At 42.2% G+C, this 17733-nt stretch overlaps 1 protein-coding gene across 5 annotated transcripts in view; it reads right to left on the minus strand.

Moving 5' to 3' along the window:
* Nucleotides 1–17733, minus strand: part of LOC140467397 (prickle-like protein 1) — a 144002-nt gene that overhangs the window by 123291 nt on the left and 2978 nt on the right. The window contains exons 2-3 of one of the 5 annotated variants that reach the window (XM_072563727.1): nt 13341–13429; nt 6339–6410 (exon numbers count right to left, since the gene is read on the minus strand). The exons of 1 other annotated variant lie outside the window; for it this stretch is intronic. The gene's annotated coding sequence lies outside the window, so the exon portion shown is untranslated. Of the gene's footprint in view, nt 1–6338; nt 6510–13340; nt 13430–17733 lie in introns of all 5 variants that reach the window. 3 more of the 5 variants (XM_072563726.1, XM_072563728.1, XM_072563725.1) reach the window with 3 other exon arrangements.

Below are 17733 nucleotides of genomic sequence, written 5' to 3' on the forward strand. Positions count from 1 at the left end.
GTTCTTACTGGGTCAGTAGATGAGACATACAGATAGGATAGAAGCCATGCTCAACCCTTGTCTACATGGAATGAATTTGACTTTGGAAACGGAAAGAATTTATCATTGTTGCTGCCATTGTTTTACACAGAAGCACGCACACACGTGCACGCACACATGCGCACACACACACACAAAGACACATACATGTGTACACATACATACCTTCTCACATATACACGTGTACACAAACAGTCACACCACACACACACAAACACACAAACACACACACACACACACACAAACACACACACACAAACACACACACACACACACACACACACACACACAAACACACACACACACATTCACACTCATGGGAGATATGTCAAGGCCCAATAACTGAGATCCTTGGGCTTTCAGGGACCACTGTACCAGGACTGGGGGCATGGGACACCTTTACTCGGGTCAGCAGCAGAAGGGCAAGACCGGTGTCCAGGCTGGGTGAAGCACCAGGGCCAGTGAGCTCTGTCCCTGGGCATGCCTGGCATGTCTCACTGAGATCTTCTGGCATTGGGTGTTGGACCTAGATATGGCATAAAGGCAGGAAAAGAAGCCTGTTAAGGTTCACATCCTATGACTTCTCCTTTCTTGCCACCAAATGGACCACAGTAGCTTAATACCACCTCCTTGGCAGCACAATTAACATCCCCAGAATGAATAAAGGAAAGTTTTCTCAATGTCAGATCAAGCTTTATACAGGAAACTGGTGGCAAGTCAATGTCCTGTCAGGCTGGGGGCTACAGAAATGTCACCTATAGTCTGAATTGCAATATCTGCGTTATTTGTGAACAAATACTAATGCTGTTAATTGATAGTGAATATGCCTCGCTTAAACATGAAGATTTAGTACTGAGTGTTTGTATATCACTTGCATCTCTATTATTTAAAGTTAACATCTTTGAAACAACCATAGAGTCATAGAGTTGTACAGCATGGAAATAGACCCTTTCATCCACCTCGTCCAAACTCACCAGGTTTTCCAAACTAAACTAATCCAATTTGCCCACATTTGGTCCAAATCCCTCAAAACCTTTCTTATTCCTGTCTTTTAAATGTTGTAACTGTGTCTGCATCTACCACTTCCTCTGGCAGCTCATTCCATATATGCAACACCCTCTGTGTGAGAAAGTTGCCCCTCAGATCCCTTTTAAATCTTTCTCCTCTCACCTCAAACCTACACTCTCTAGCTTTGAACTCCTGTACCTTGGAGAAAAGACCTGTCAAAATAGCCTTGGGACACAACAAAAAGAACAGTTTATATTGGTATAGCACCTTTATGGTTATGACATATCCCAAGGCACATCTCTGGAGCATTGCAAAGCAAGTTATCTTATCAAGCTCTTTAAGGAAATATTAAGTACAGTGATGAGAAGCAAGTAGGTTCTAAAACATAATTCAAAAGAAGGAATTGAAGAAGTAAGGCAGAGAGTTTGAAAAATATTCCAGAGCACCCAGGAATCCAAAGGGGCAGGTACCAGTAATGGACTGATTAAAATCAGAAATGTTCAAAAGGATGGAATTAAAGGAATGGTGATATTATGGAGCTTTGTAGGGTTGAGGAAGTTATAGAGATAGATTGGGGTCAGGCCTCGGGCGAAGTTAAAAACAAGGCGAGAATTTTAAAATCAAGATGTTGCTTGCACTGGGCAGGTCAGAGAGCACATCCGTGACACAGGAATGGGAACTCGGTGCAAATTAAGACACAGGCGCCAGATGGAAATTTATGTGAAATTCTATTAAATACACCTGGGTGAATGGGATTAAGTGAGCAATCCATTTCATTAGCTTCAGCTAGTTAAATCCATCAATAAAAAAAGGATTAAAAATGAAACAAATTGAATGAGGACAGTAAACTGGGAAATAAACATGTAAAGTGACATAACTGCCTTTAGAACTCATCAGTCGGAAGGGAGTCTCAACTTCATCTGTCTGTGTTTATGTGACTGGTGTCCGGTTTCCATAAACAGGCTATTCCACGTTGTTTTAATTCCACAGTGAAGAAGCTGTGATGCAGAACATGAGTACTCAGGAGGATAAATAGCCATAATTGCTGTCTAAATTTAAAGAGCCCAGTTAGGATTCTATTGAGTAGGAACGATTCTGTCCTGCAAATCTCGTAGCGCATTTACCTCCTGAGGGAAGGGGTGAGTTAAATGAACAATTATACTAGGAGAAGAAATTCAAACTCTGAATCCTCGATGCTTTGACCGTTTAAATAATTTACCGTTTCTTGAATTCTAAAGGGGATGGTGCAAGGTCAGTTTAAGGATCAAATTGTCTCAGGAAAGGGAAAGAAGATTTCTCGTTTATACAATAACTGTGGTCCCAAAGTGCCTTACAGTCCATGAAATCCTTTGAGGAAGTAATCACTACTGTAATGTTGGAAAGATGACAGCCAATTTGATTGGACTTGATTGGATTTGTTTTGATTTGTTGTCATGTGCATTTTGTGACAAAATAGGGTGAAAGGTTTTGCATAGTGTTGCCACTCTCTGGTGCCATCTTGACAGACAGAAAAATAAAGCAAAGCCTGGAATATAAAAGCAGAAAAATTAAGAAATAAAGAAGAAGTGTTGAAATACTTTGTGCACAGTAAGGTCTCACAAACAATTGTGATTAGCTAACCTGTTTTTGCCTGAAAGTTAAATGTTCACCAGGACATTTAAAATAGCACCGTGGGATATTTTACATTCACCCAAGAAGGAAGGTGAGGCCACCCTTCAATATCTTACCCTAAACACAAGCAACAGCACTGCACTCCTGTTCTTGGTGCTGGCCACCATTGTTTGTTGACCTCAGTCCACACAGATAGCTGCCTGAGGCTGAAGTTGAATCCAGGCCCCTGGTGCTGTGAGGCAGCAGTGTTAACCACTGAGCCACCATGCCACTGTCATTGAGGTTGGTAAAATCATGATGGGAGGGGGTGGATGGGGTGAGCAACAAGGTCTTTTCCCTAGACTGGGGGAATTCAAAACACAGGGCCATATTCTTATGGTGAGAGTATTAAGATTTAAAAAGGATGTTAGGAACTGGCAGATAAAGTGGTAGATGCAGGTACAGTTACAACAATTAAAAAACATTTAGATAAGTTGACGAGTAGGAAAGGTTTGAAGGGATATGGGCCAAGTGAGGCAGATGGGACTAGTTCAGTTTGGGAACTTGGTGGGTGTGGACTAGTGGACGGAAGGGTCTGCTTCTGTGCTGTATAACTCTATGACTAGATGGTTGTCCAACATTTAGGAGACTTCCTCCTGTGGTATAGCTCTTTGCTGAGTACTTTGGCAGATGTGGAGTGGTATGGTGGCTCAGTGGTTAGGACTGCTGCCTCACAGTGCCAGGGATAAGGGTTCAAATCCCACCTCAGGCAACTGTCTGTGTGGAATTTGCATATTCTCCCTGGGTTTCCTACCACAATCCAAAGATGTGCAGGTTAGGTGAATTGGCCATTCTAAATTGCCTATAGTGTTAGGTGCATTAGTCAAGAGTGAACAGAGGGGAATGGGTCTGGGTGGCTTGCTCTTCAGAGGGTCGGTGTGGACTTGTTGGGCCAAAGGGCCTGTTTCCACATTGTAGGCAATTTTATAATCAAAAAAATGTGCACCTCTTTTAATCTGGAGTGCACAGTTTCCACAATGAAGAGAATAAGTAAAGCCAGTCACCACAAACACGCATCAATTTTCTCCTTAGCTGCCAACCAAACTATTTTCGGTGCTCTTCATCCTAATCCTGATTTTGAATAATACTTTTCTTTGTTTGATTACACACCACAGCTTGGCAGGAAAAGTGAATGTTACATGTTTAGTGTATAATAGCTAAAGATGAAGTGAAAAGGGATAATAGATTCTGCACTTAGCATGTCAAATCATTGTGGAGCCATAATACACAAAGTAAGGAAATACTAAGTTAATATTGCAAGGGAAGCACTGAAACAATTTGGTTTGACCAGAAACTGCATGTTGTGGGTTCAGCTTTGGTTATCAGGACAGAAAAACATTCAAAGCCTGAAGATGTTGCAAAGAGGAGTAATCATACTGTTCCCTAGCAGCAAAGGATGCAGTTACAATAAAACCCGAGAGAAAGTGATCTTAGCTTTCAGATAAAAAGCATTCTTATCAAAGGAGGCATGAAGACACAAACGACATAAATAAGGTTAAACCAGAACGATACCACAAAGGCTTAAAATTGACTAGAACAAAAGGATGTGTGAATATTTAAGAGAATCAAAGAATCCCTACAGTGCGGAAGCATGCCATTCAGCCCATCAAGTCCACACTCACCCTCTGAACAGCATCCCACCCAGACCCACCGCAACTCTGTAACCCTGCATTTCCAATGGCTAATGAAGGGCTTTTGCCTGAAACGTCGATTTTCCTGCTCCTCGGATGCTGCCTGAACTGCTGTGCTTTTCCAGCACCACTCTAATCTAGACTCTGGTTTCCAGCATCTGCAGTCACTGTTTTTACCCAATGGCTAATCCACCTAGCCTGCTCATCCCTGGACACTATGGGCAATTTAGCATGGCCAATCCACCTAATGTGCACAGCTTTGGAATGTGGGTGGAAACCAGAGCACCTGGCAGAAGCTCAAACACAGGGAGAATGTATAAACTCCACACAGACAGTCGCTTGAGGGTGAAATCGAACCCATATCCCTGGCACTGCTACCCATTGAGCAACCATGCCACCCACAAAATGCTGAATTTCTTCTCTCAAAAGAACATGATCTTCCGGGGAACGCGTGCACTAGCAAAGACCCGTTTGAAGTACAGTTACACATTGTTGGATAATGAGGGATAAGGTTATTTAGGTGGATGAGCTAAAGTGGGTCAAGTTGTCTACCTCAGTGATGATTTTTGTTTGAAGGGTAAAAAGCTTCTAAAAACCTGTAGGCCTGGAATTGAAGCTAATATTTAACAGTATAATATGTGCACTGATCTTAAGAATTTGAATAATGGAACAAACGATTCTTCAGTTCTCCGTCTGACAGGTCTGACCCATAACCTCACCATGGGTAGGGCAAGGAGGCGGGTCTTGAATTTTCTTCAGTCAGAAAAGGGATCAGATCCCATGCTGTTCCAGTCATCTAAACCCTAAGTAGCTATGGCAACATATGTGTTGCAGCTTGGAGTCATGATCATAGACTCCAATCACATGTTGGAAGGATATACAAATTTCCACATTATGAACAAGACCATCTAGTACTTGGCATCAAATCCTGGAGTAAGATTTGAACCCAAATCTCATGACTCAGAGGCAGAGGCACTAGAACTGGGCCACAAGAGCTCCTGTAGAGCTGCCAAAAGCAACAGCCACTACCAGGTCAAAAATGGATTCACTACAGAGGATTAGTACACTATAAAGGATCAAACATTTCATACAAATGCCAAACTCCTCAGAACCATAGATTGAAAATTAAGACATTCTCATTATGCAATTGTGAAATTCCTAATCAAAACCTGGAGCACCATCATGAACGCCATCATGAGCAAAGGTTATTGATAAGTGGCCTACAATTAATCCATTCAATTACTGGAAGCTTTGGCTTGGAGAACTGATCAGATGTTGACACAGAGATTTGTATTTTTTAAAAAATTTGCTTTTTCTTCATTTGCTCTTTTTGGATCGGAATTCAGGGCAATAGATTGATAAATTTGGTCATTAACACCAAGAAGAATGATTGGTGGCAGTGAATCCACCCAAGTCATTTCACATGGTCCCGGTCAATACAGCTGCAATAGATACTGTGCTGGCAGAAATTGGCCAACAGAAAACATACCTTTTTTCTGACAGCAGCGTGACTTTTATAATATATACCAGAAGAAGATTTCAGACACAGGGAGTGGTGAAGCTGCAGTGAGCTTTGAAAACAAGCATGAGAATTTTAAAATTGAGATGATTCTGACAAGCGCCCTCACCTCCACCTTCATCAAAAACTATCCTCCTCTCTTTAGCCACATTAGTCCATTTCTGCTACACTGGACCACTTTCTCTTTTGAAAGCTTCAGAGGCGATTGCGAACGTAAAGTCTGAAAATAATTTAAATGGAATCAGAACTGTGAGAAAGATTCTGCATCTCTTCAGTGGGAGAGAACTGGCTGAGTTCAGGTAAAAGGTTAATGTTCACTGAGTTTTCTCTATCAAACTCTTCTGTTGTATTTCCCCCAGCATTTCCTTCAGATTTTGAACATTTGCAGGTTTCTTTTTTGAACTCAATGACTCAGTTTTCCAAGAAATGCCATTAGTTCTTTTTCTCAGATCTCTGTCTGGTACAACAACAAAAAAAGTGCGTTTACTCACGTATTGAAGATGAGGGTGTCAGTTCATCTTTGGTTTTGATAGAGCTACATTCCAACAATGATGATACCCGGGCTGTAAGACATTTTGGAATGACATCAAGTTATGGAATCCACCATAAAGTCCGAGATCCTCCTCTTTTCCTCTAGCCTGAGAAAGGGAAGCCTGGCCAAGCTGCATGAGAATGAACAAGGAAGAAGCAGCTGTAAAGACACCTTTCATGGTGGAGAGATCTGGAAGGTGTACAGCAGAGAAATAAGGATGGTACAGTTAGGGAATAAGCACTGGCCAGTTGTGAAGGGCACAGGCAGTAGGGCAACATATCACAAAGAGTGTGCAACTAGACAGAGAGTGTGGACAGGCATTAGAATACAGCAGGATGGAGAAGTTCAATCGCCTCACATAACAAAGGGGAGCAGAGATGGTTCATATACCAGGGACCAGTCAATGTTTATCAAGTCCAGAAAGGAAAGTTCCTCCCTAGCAATGAAGACACTGAATTGATATAAGGACATCTTCAACCCCTCTGGCATCTCCACTGGCTCAGTTGGGCTAATGGCCTGTGTGAGAGCGAGGGGATTAACTCATGAAAATCCTGTGCTTGAACGTTTCAGTTTTGAAGCAATAATACAACCTTCTTTGAGGTTGAGGTAGAAATCTGCTGGACAGCTGTTTCGACCAGATGTTCTCTTGCTCTAACATACCTCCCACACAGCGTTGTGATACTGGTTGGGAAATCCTCCAACTAATCTTTGACACCAGAAGTGAGCTCATGAGAGGAGACGGTCCCCACTGTCTACACACATGATATTGGAAAGTGAATTGCAGTCCTTTGGAAACTGGGCCTGTGTATACTGTATCCCTGGGATTGTCAGCCTAGAACAAGAACTTTTGCTGAACACGGGCAGAGATGATTGTTGCGTGATCATCTAATCTTGCTTAGCAGTGCTTTGTATTTAACCCTGGGTTAGAGCATGATAAAATAACATGGGGGTCTGATATAGAAATGAGTGATGGAAGGTCATGTTACTTCTTTAACCTGTGATGGATACAAATGACATTTATTTTAGGAAAGGGCTGACTTAACTGTGATACAGAAGACTTCCAAAATTCCGTATGTTTGGAGACAATATTGTACTGTGATAGTCCATCCCTTTAGTAACCTGAAGACATTAGCTCTCCTCGCAATTCTCTGACCCCCCCCCTCCCCCCCCCCCAGTATGTGTGTGACCATCTAGGAGCTCTCTAGCATTGTCTCCATGCCCACCTAAGAGTCTGATGGTCTGTTATTCCCCTCTGCATACGGCAATTTCTTTTCACTGGTTGTTCAGATTTTAGATTAGATTAGATTACTTACATTGAGGAAACAGGCCCTTCAGCCCAACAAGTCCACACCAACCCTCCGAAGAGCAACCCACCCATACCCATTCCCCTACATTTACCCCTTCACCTAACACTACGGGCAATTTAGCATGGCCAATTCACCTAACCCGCACATTCTTGGACTGTGGGAGGAAACCCACACAGACACAGAGAGAATGTGTAAGCTCCACGCAGACAGATGCCTGAGGCAGGAATTGAACCCGGGTCTCTGGCGCTGTGAGGCAGCAGTGCTAATCACTGTGCCACCGTGCTGCCCAATTGGTTGTGAGCATAAGTTTTTCTTTGCAGGAAAAATAAACATATAGAACTTATAGAAACATATAGTTAAACTTGCTTTAACCCATGAGACTGCAGTCATCCCGTTATGGCCTTGCTTTGAGGTGGAAAGTGTGCAACCTCTTCAATTTTTCAACACCCAGAAAGTGGGATATGGAACTCGAGAAAGATGGGAGAGGGATGGCAGCTTGGAATTTTAGGGTAGGACTTTTTTTTGTTTAAACTGTCATTCATCATTTCATTTTCACCATACTGATATAGATAGTTTGGGGCACTATATCAACACTAGATCAGGATCTACTCTGCATACCACTTTATTATATAATAATGTTTCTATCACATTGCTGGTGTCCATGGGGCATTTGTAATGGTAGTATCGGCCACCTCTCTCTATTCTACCTGCATTACCCAAACCTGGTACCTCCTGCCTTCGATGGCAAAGCTACTTCCCTCACCTCTGTTATCTCTACCTAAACCTCAATCATGATAGCCACTAATAATGCTGCTCCTTGTTATACCATTTTCATCCCCTTCTTCCTTTCTCTCTCTCTCACTCTCTCACACATGCACTACTTTTGATCTTCTTGCTCTGTAAGCTACAGTGGCCTTTTAACAGCTGCTACTTCCTCATGAGTACTGGCCTCCTGCCAGAGCTAAAGCCCCAATTCTTGAAACTGTCCTGCTCTTTGGGAGGTCACCCATAAAAACGGGCAGCTTCAACTATCAACTTTAGTCAGCTGAAAAATGTCTGGTTTACCGTGCCCTGTGTGTTTGCTGAAGGATAGAGTTTTCATATCTCTCTGTGTGGCTTTCATTCTCCTACACTCCAATGGTTTTACCGGGTGGCTCTGGTCGGGGCTTTGTAGCCAGCTACTTCTTGACTTTACCATGACAGCTTCCATTTTGTTCATGAGGGAACATCATATTGGCAAGAGATTTTAAGTCGAAGAAGATTAATATCATGATTAATGGACCTTAATCATTTAATAATCTACAACTGTAATCATTTGCAGATAATTAGATCACTGGCAAAAATCTGATCATTTTCAGTAGGGCATAGCTTCTCAGATGAGGTTATTTCCCAAAAATATGTCAGTCTCCTTTCTCATTATTTCTTGAAGAGGGCTACTCCATAGAATTAACAGTCAATGCTTAATAGGAAGTCCCTTGTCCTTCTTAATCTGCCGGTTTGGTGAGTGAAATCAAGAGGTAAATTAACCATAGGGCATTCCCAACTACGTCTTGTCCCCACCTGACTTCTCAAAACAAGCAATTTTTCCAAAAGGGGTTACGAAGCAAGCTAGTTTGCTCCTTCCTAGCCCAGGAACATGAGAACCAATTGCAATGTTCCTCCCTTCACTCACCATACCCTGTCCACTATAGTTGAGTCAGCAATTCCAGACACTTCATCTTGCATTTTCTGGTTCCCTGCTGTGGCTCAGTTAAACCGCGCATTTATTAATACCAGAGATTAGTACCTTGGAGGAGGTACTGAATAATCTCAGCTAGTACTCTATGGAATGCAGTAGTAATCATATTTCGAAAGAAAAATAGTCAAATGCAAACTTCAACGGGGGCCAAGGGTTTAGTTGGCTTTCCTCTGGAGCCAGAAAGAGCTAATGAATGAAAGAGAAAGTTCATTAACATCGAGAGTTTGGTGCTGGAAAAGCACAGTCAGTCAGGCAGCATTCATGGAGCAGGAAAATTGATGTTTCAGGCATAAGCGGGCTTATTCCCAAAACATCAATTCTCCTGCTTCTCGGACTCTGACCTCCAGCATCTGCAGTCCTCACTTTCTTCTAGAAGATTCATTAAATTGATCCCGGGTTTGAAGGGACAGTCTTATGGGGAGATGATGATATGGTTGGGCTTGTACTCAAGTCAAACCAACAGATACCAGTGGGAATGTGTACAATGACATAGGATTTGGAATGCATCATCTGGGAGTGTGGTGGATTCCATATGAGGTATCAAACGAGAAGCAACCTCATTGAAGGGTGGATGTGGCAAAGTTGTTTTCCCTTGTGGAAGAGGCTTGGGCAGAGGACATAATCTCAGAATAAGGGGCTGACCTTCAGCCTTGATTGTCCTGTACGGTAGAACAAGCTCGAGAGGCTGTATGGCCTATACCTGCTCCTGGTTCCTATTTAAGGCAGAGGTGAGGAGGAATTTCTTCTCATGTAGGTTTGTGAATCTGTGGAATTCTTTACTTCGGAGAGCTTTAGCCGCTGTGTTGTTCAGTATATTCAGGCTGAGAGAGACAGATTTTTAATCAGTAAGGGAATCAAGCATTATGGAGGAAAGGCAGGAAAGTGGAAGTGAGGATTGTCAGATTAGCCAGGATCTCATTGAATGGTGGAGCAGACTCGATGGGCTGAATGGCCTACTTCAGATCCTATACCTTACAGAAAAGTCATTCGTAGACTGCTGAAGAATTTGGACACCACTTGCATGCCATTCTGAATGCCCACTACACTGCTGCACTGGGTATCTTTTGGATGGACATGAGTGAGGGAAAACTAATGTCTGATGGAGCAGTTTACAGTGGCCACCACTCCTGTGATTACCTGTGGAAGGCAAAAGGAATCGAAGGAAATTAAAATTCCCAGGATTGTGACGCAATTAAAAAGTAGATATGTTTAATTTGATTGGTCCAAACCTGCTATGGAGTGCTGCTTGATTGCAATCTCTATGTTAAGTTTTTTAAATTTGACTCTGGTCGTATCTGCGGCAAAGCCAGTATTCATGGCCTGCTCGTAATTTCCCTTGAGCAAGTAGAGTTGATCTGCCTTGAACAGCCATAGCTGCAATCACAGAGCAATGAGGGACGGAGTTCATGGATTTTGATTCAACAACAGTGTACCACGCTACAGTATAGAGCAGGGTTTCAAACACAGACACTTGGTTTTTAATGATTGTCTTCTCTGGCCAGAATGGTCAAGTTTCGAAAAGGGGTTAGATCTCAGATTGAGTCATTTGGAACATCAACGGCAAGAGACTGAAAACAGATAACAGTTTTCTCATAAATTACCATTGAGTTACATTTACTTTCTGACGTGCAGCCACCCCCAGTCAATAGTACTCCATGCTCCAGCAGCAATGACTTACTTCTCAAGGGCCAGTGACCCGGATATCCTGCTGATTAATGCATTGAGCCAGTTCATTTGCTTGCATGGTGACTCAAAACAAAATCATGAGACTGACATGCTGATGAATGTCAATTTCAATTTTCCGGCTCACTGAATTCAATTCTATCCCCCCACCCCATAGCCCAATCTATTTCCCATTCATTTCAATCTTGGGTGCAATGCCACAAATGCAAAAATAATTCAGCAATTTGTTTTCTACTCTTTTCAATGTCTTGGAAGCTGATTGAGAAAATGAAGCCCACGGTCGCTCGCAGAAATCTGGACAACACCAAAAGGAGGTCAATTTGCCTTGGCTGCCTGCAAAAGCACTGTGAAACAGGGTAAACGGATTTCAATTAACCTGGCAATCAGGGATGGGCAATAAATTCTGGCCTAGCCAGCAATGCCCTCATCCTGTGAATGAATTTTAAAAAGCCAAGTATTCCAAAATCCACTATGCTGCTGTCAACATTCCACTGTCTACTCCTTGTGGATGACTGAGTGAGTGATCTAGATATCTGTTAACTTTTATCCTTTTTTGGACTCACTTGTTATTCCTAATCTGAGTGTATGTATGTTGTGTCAGTAATTCTTTTCATGTTTAACAACTCATAAATCCCTCTTGTTTTTAACTCAAGAGAGCCTGGTGAAATTCACTCTTGTTAAAACATAATTCATTTGGTCCAGGAGAAGGATGAACACAAGGTAAGGGATTCTTTTCAACTTAACCCTGTTGTGACCAACCAAGGACAAGGGGGTATAAAGAAGAGGACACAGTTCATCTTCCTGCACCCAGGAAGTTAATGAATTGGAATATCTGTCTGGAACTGTAATAACTTGCAAAACCTTGTTCAAGGAAAGAGCATAACAATAGGGTGACCTGGTGACTCAGTGGTTAGCACTGCTGCTTCACAGCACCAGGGACCTAGCGTTGGGTGACTGTGTGGAGTTTGCATATTCTCCCTGTGTCTGTGTGGGTCCCTGCTGGGTGCTCTGGTTTCCTTCCACAGGTTAGGTGAATTGGCCATGCTAAAGTGTCAGGGATGTGTAGGTGCATTAGTCAGGGGAATGGGTCTGGGTGGGTTACTCTGTGGAAGGTTGGTGTGGACTTGTTGGACCAAATGGCCTGTTTCCACACTGTAGGGATTCTATGAATATATTTAATGCCTGTTTTGTGACAACATATTGGGTTTTAGTCAAACTGGTTTGCATTTCACCATTTGGCACTGCTAAGAGGTACCAAAAATTAGTACTTAAGATAAAACTGCTACAGGCAGTCCCCAGGCTGCGTTTGGTTTGCAGGTCAATTTATACACAAGTGAGAACATAATGCTAAGATAATATAAAGGTGCTTTTTGTAAAGATAGGAAATGTTCATGTGTCAAGTCTTTAAACTTACATCCCTGTATGAGCTTGCGTTCCTAAGTATAGGTGTTGGTAAATTGGACGTTCGTATAAAAGCGAACCCCCGTTCTAGATTTTGAATAATGAGGTTTGTGCATGTAAGTGAATCAATGTAAACAGAGGGAAAAAACAGTGAAGAAAACAGTAAAACCTGAAATTGGACGTACTGGGTGTACTGGGCTCCATTTGAGGTATGCAGTCAGACCAGGATGTGTATGATCACAGTTTTATTCCCATACTCCATTGAAAGAAAACAGCAGAGGGCTCTCTCTGACTCAACCCCCACCTCCACCCAATACATTTCCATGTTGCCTGTACAGACACAATTAGAGAGGAAACCTTCAGGCTCTATTATAGTTGTTCCCAAACTTTTATGGTTGAATGACCCCCTTTTCAAATGTACTGGATCCCACCCCTGCAATTAACTGAGGGAAAAGACACCTTGCACATGTTTGCATGTTTGCACTCTTTCTCTAAGTTTTTTTCCCATTTTTAAAAAGTGTCACTTTTCTGAAGGAGGCTAAACTTGCCCGCCACCAGCCTTGGTAATGGTATGTCTACCAGGTGATCTTGCGTTGCTCTCAGCATTCTTCCCTGTGCAAACCTTCTGAGGTGAGACAGCCAAGCCACTGTACTCCATCCATGAGGCAGTTGCATCCTGTCACATATAAAGCATGGCCATTCACAGTATTTTGCAGACCCAAGTTCTAGAATCAAGGTTCCACTACCTAGCTTGAAACTGAATGTGAAACACTTTTTCCATGTGAGTGTAATTGAACTTTAGTTTGTTCTGATCAAGCAGCAAGTACTGTACCTGAGTGGTTGATGTGTAGAAACGTTTGGAGCCTGCTCTGAGTTTTCATCCACTTGGTTGTTCTCCAGTTTGTAAGTTATTTCTCATTTCTAAGGGTTTTGAATTGAATTGAATTAACTTTATCGTCACATGTACTACAGTGAAAAATTGACAAGGCGCCACTGATAGCACCATCTTAGGTACCAAGGCATAGATTCTTCAGCACAAGTTCTTAGGGAAATAAAATTAGAAAAATAAGGAAATAAAATGTTCGGTGTTACAGTTCGTAGGAGTAAATCCGAAAAATAAAGAAATAAAAAGTTCAGAATAACAACCCTTCCAACCTGATCCGTGCCAGCACTATGAATTACTGATGAAGGGCTTATGCCTGAAACGTTGATTCTCCTGCTCCGCTTTTCCAGCACCACACCCTCGACTCTAATCTCCAGCATCAGCCGTCCTCACTTTCTCTGCGCCAGTACAAAGCAGTTGTGTCAGCTGGGCTTGAATGGGGTCTGCCCTCTTCCTAGCTAACAGCTGGAATGCTTGTAACCTGTAGCTGATTTTAAATGCACGATGATTTTTGGTTGACACTTCGCTACTCAAAGTATGTCATGTTGCTTGAGATGCTGCCTTTTAGTTGAGATTTTAAATTGACTTGAAACGATATTGTATCGCCACTGGAAGAAAAGCAAAATGTTAATTTTCTAATTGTCTATGCCAATGTCTCACTCTCGCTAAAAACAGATGGCCTGCTTATTTATCACACGGTATGATCCCCACAGAGTGGTTGCTTCCTTTGCCTTCATAAGTACAATCACAGGACTCTAAAGGTCATTCGTTAGGGGCAATTTTGATTTTGAGTCAATTGCTGATCTAATCACACCTTAACATTTTATACCCCAATGTTCACTTTATGTGCAATGATTCACTTTGACATGTCAAGTGTCAGTATTATTGAAATTTCCAGGACAAGTTTTACTTCCAAAAAGGGGGACTAGCAATTAAATGATATCAAGATTGGATTTCAAGAGCTGATACGTTACAGAGGAAGCAAAGAGCTGCACAGATTTGAGATCTCGAGAAGGTTTTAGAATAGAAAGTACACAGATAGCGTGTAAAATTTTGACTTGAACACAGTGAAAATGCAGAATGCATCTACACTTTAAGGCAGAAACACTGTCATTCAGCTAAACAAATACAGCTTTTTATACAATTCAAGGTTGGAACTTACCCTGAATACAGGCACTACTACTAACAGTGATATCCATAGCACACTTTACCATATGGACAGACTCATGTACTAATGATTTGGGAATACAGCCTTAAATAGACTTTAAAAGGCATCTTATTAAAGAACCTATACTGCCCAAGGGGAGAGTGGGGAGACAGTGTTATTATGATCAGGGTTTAAGATGGCCGAAGGTGTTTCAATAGGGTCTGAGACTTAGATTAGTAGAATCACAGCAGTCAGAATGCAAATCTGTCCCAATCTTTGAAATATTAATAGTCCTCTCACAGAGTTTGAGTTCTTCTGTATCCAAGATTCTTTCATGTCGATTTTGAAATGAATCAAATAGGAACAGGTCATGATGAAGCTCATTTGATTTTTGATGCCCTGTATTGCTACTTAAAGTATATTCCAGCAATAAAAAGAACCCCAGATGGGTCTTGGCTTGGATTCAGCCCGACACAGAGTAATAAAAGTACAGACCACATGAAAGCAGCCAGAGAGGTGACAGGAAGCATAATATTACCTTTGGCTTTCATTTTGGAAATGTGTGACTAATTTTATCCATTACTTTCTAAATCTCCTTCGGAACTCCTAGCCAACAATTACAAACTGTGAAACATTCACAAAGGCGATAGTTCATGTGTGTCAGGCAATGACAGACCTGTAGTGGAATAAATTTCCATTCTGGCATGTTGATCCCATGCTGGCCTAGCTGACACATGCGGGCAATATAAAACAGGATACTGCTGCTCAGGGAGACATTTCCGTTCCCTGGCCCCTCCCATGAATCAAAATATTTTCAACTGAACGTAGGCAAGTTTCTGGAGGCTGGATTGTATAATACTAAAGATCAATTACTGAGACGGTGAGGAGGATAGGGGCAATAGTACTGATAAAACCCTGGTCCTTGGAAAAGGCTCAAATACCACATTACTGCGACGCCAGTGCCGCATCAGCCACGGTTCAGGAGGTAGCATACTTGCTTTTCACTTGGAAAACTGTGTTCATCTTCCACTCAAGATAAATCACAATCATTCTGATAGTCTGGTGCAATGCTGAGAGAATGCAGCAATGTCTGAGGTGCCAACTTCCACATAGAATCACAGAGTCACAGAGTCATAAGGTATGGAAACCCACCCTTTAGTCCAAACAGTTCATGCCAAACATAATCCCAAACTAGAGAGTGCCACCTAACTGTTCCGGGCCCATATCCCTCTAAACCTTTCTTATTCATGTACTTATCTAATTATCTTTTAAATGTTGTAACTGTGCCCACATCCACCACTTCCTCAGGAAGTTCATTCCACATCTGAATCACCTTCTGTTTAACAAGTATGCCCCTCATGTTGCTTTTAAATCTCTCGCCTCTCACCTTAAAAATATGCCCCCTGGTCTTGAAATCCCCCAATTCAACTACTATTAATCCTATCTCTACCCCGCATGATTTTATAAACCTCATGTTGAACTGAAATCGTGTTTGGCTTCTCAAGTGGAAAATCCCAAATTGCAGAGCAAGGGGATTTATTCCTTGACCGAGCAGCATTCAGCCCAAATACAGATGAACATGTTGCTGTTTCTGCAGGTGTGTCTACAAATGGATTGCACAGTTTTCTCCACCACAGCAATAGCTCTGCAGCCTTGCACAGACAGTGCTTCAGGATGCTCCAAATGCAAATTCCTTTGTTCTTTGCACCCTCTTCCCTTCCCTGCACAAATACTGTTCTCAGTGTAGGAATTGGGACAATAGAGCAGTCTTTCCAATGTTGGAACAAAAGCTGAACCTGGAAGTGTCCTCATTCATTGTCCACATATGCTCATGCTCCTGCTGGGTGGCTGCAGAGTCATTTATTTCACTTCCTTATCATCCAGGAAGATTGACGGCATTTCGCCAACCGATTCCACCTCTCCTTCCCCTGACCCTGAGTTCTCCACCCCTATCCCCTGCTGAGACTGGCTTACTCATCACAGGCTAAGGCTGATAAATAACATTTGTACCACAGGAGATCCAGGTGATTAAAGTCTACAGCAATGTAGAATCGAATCATCATCCCTTGATATTAAGTGGTATCACCATTACTGAATCTTCCACTATCGACACCCTGAGTGTAACCATTGACCAAAACTTGAACTGGACCAGCCATCTTTAATACTGTGACTGCAACAGCAGGGTCAGAGGCTGGGTATTCTATGGCAATTAAGTCACATCTTGACTCTCCAATATTTTCAAAGCACAAGTTATGAGTGTGACAAACACTACCAGCCAGAAAAACAAAGGCCACAGAATCATGGGAACACTGCCAGTTGAAATTTTTTCTTCATTTGGAGCTAGATCATTGTCACTGGGATTCCCTCTCCAACAGCATCATGTGTGTACTAACACCTCAAAGAGTTTTTGTGTATTCATTGGATTTGGGCATTACTAGCTAGGCAAGCATTTATTGCCCATCCCTAATTATTAGCAGCCAAAGTGTTGCTGTGGGGTGGGGAATTACATGTAGTCCAGGCAAGGTAAGGTGCCCATTGGTGAACTAGGTAGGTTTTTCCTGACAATTGTTCATGATTTGATTCCAGATCTTTATTGTGTTCAATATCCTTCATCTGCTATGCCAGAAATTGAACCCACATATCACTGGAGTCTCCGGATTAATAAGTCTAATGATAATACCATGAGGTCATTGCCTCCCCCAGGGATTTGCAATGTTTCAAGAAGGTGACTCATTACCATTTGGCCTTGTTGGCCACACTCACATCCCAAGAACATACAAAAAGCAAGACGAGGGGCTGAACCCAAGATTTTCCTGAACACTTTGCCACAAGTGATGCCATTGCAAAGTAATGGAGTGAAAGAAATGAGAGGCGATCAAACCACAGTGGGACTGGGCAAATTAGGGCCCTAGAGAATGGCCTTTCCTCTTCCTCAAAAGTTATGTTTCATTTGCACCATGATATATTTGGGGAGATTCCCCCTCCATCAGACACAGAAAGCAGCTGAGTGAGAAACCTCATATCTGATGGAAGTGGAGCTCAGACAATATGTAAAACAAGTTATGATCACTATTGTCTGATTTGCACTACATCTCAAGACCATTTTCGTCCTGATTACCTCTGTAATAATGCACAGACATGGCGATCAATGCACCCCTTAACTTTTCTCTGTTGTGTTCAGCCTGTTTATCGCAT

This window comes from Chiloscyllium punctatum, chromosome 45, assembly GCF_047496795.1.
Source record: "Chiloscyllium punctatum isolate Juve2018m chromosome 45, sChiPun1.3, whole genome shotgun sequence".
Classification (NCBI taxonomy): Eukaryota; Metazoa; Chordata; class Chondrichthyes; order Orectolobiformes; family Hemiscylliidae; genus Chiloscyllium; species Chiloscyllium punctatum.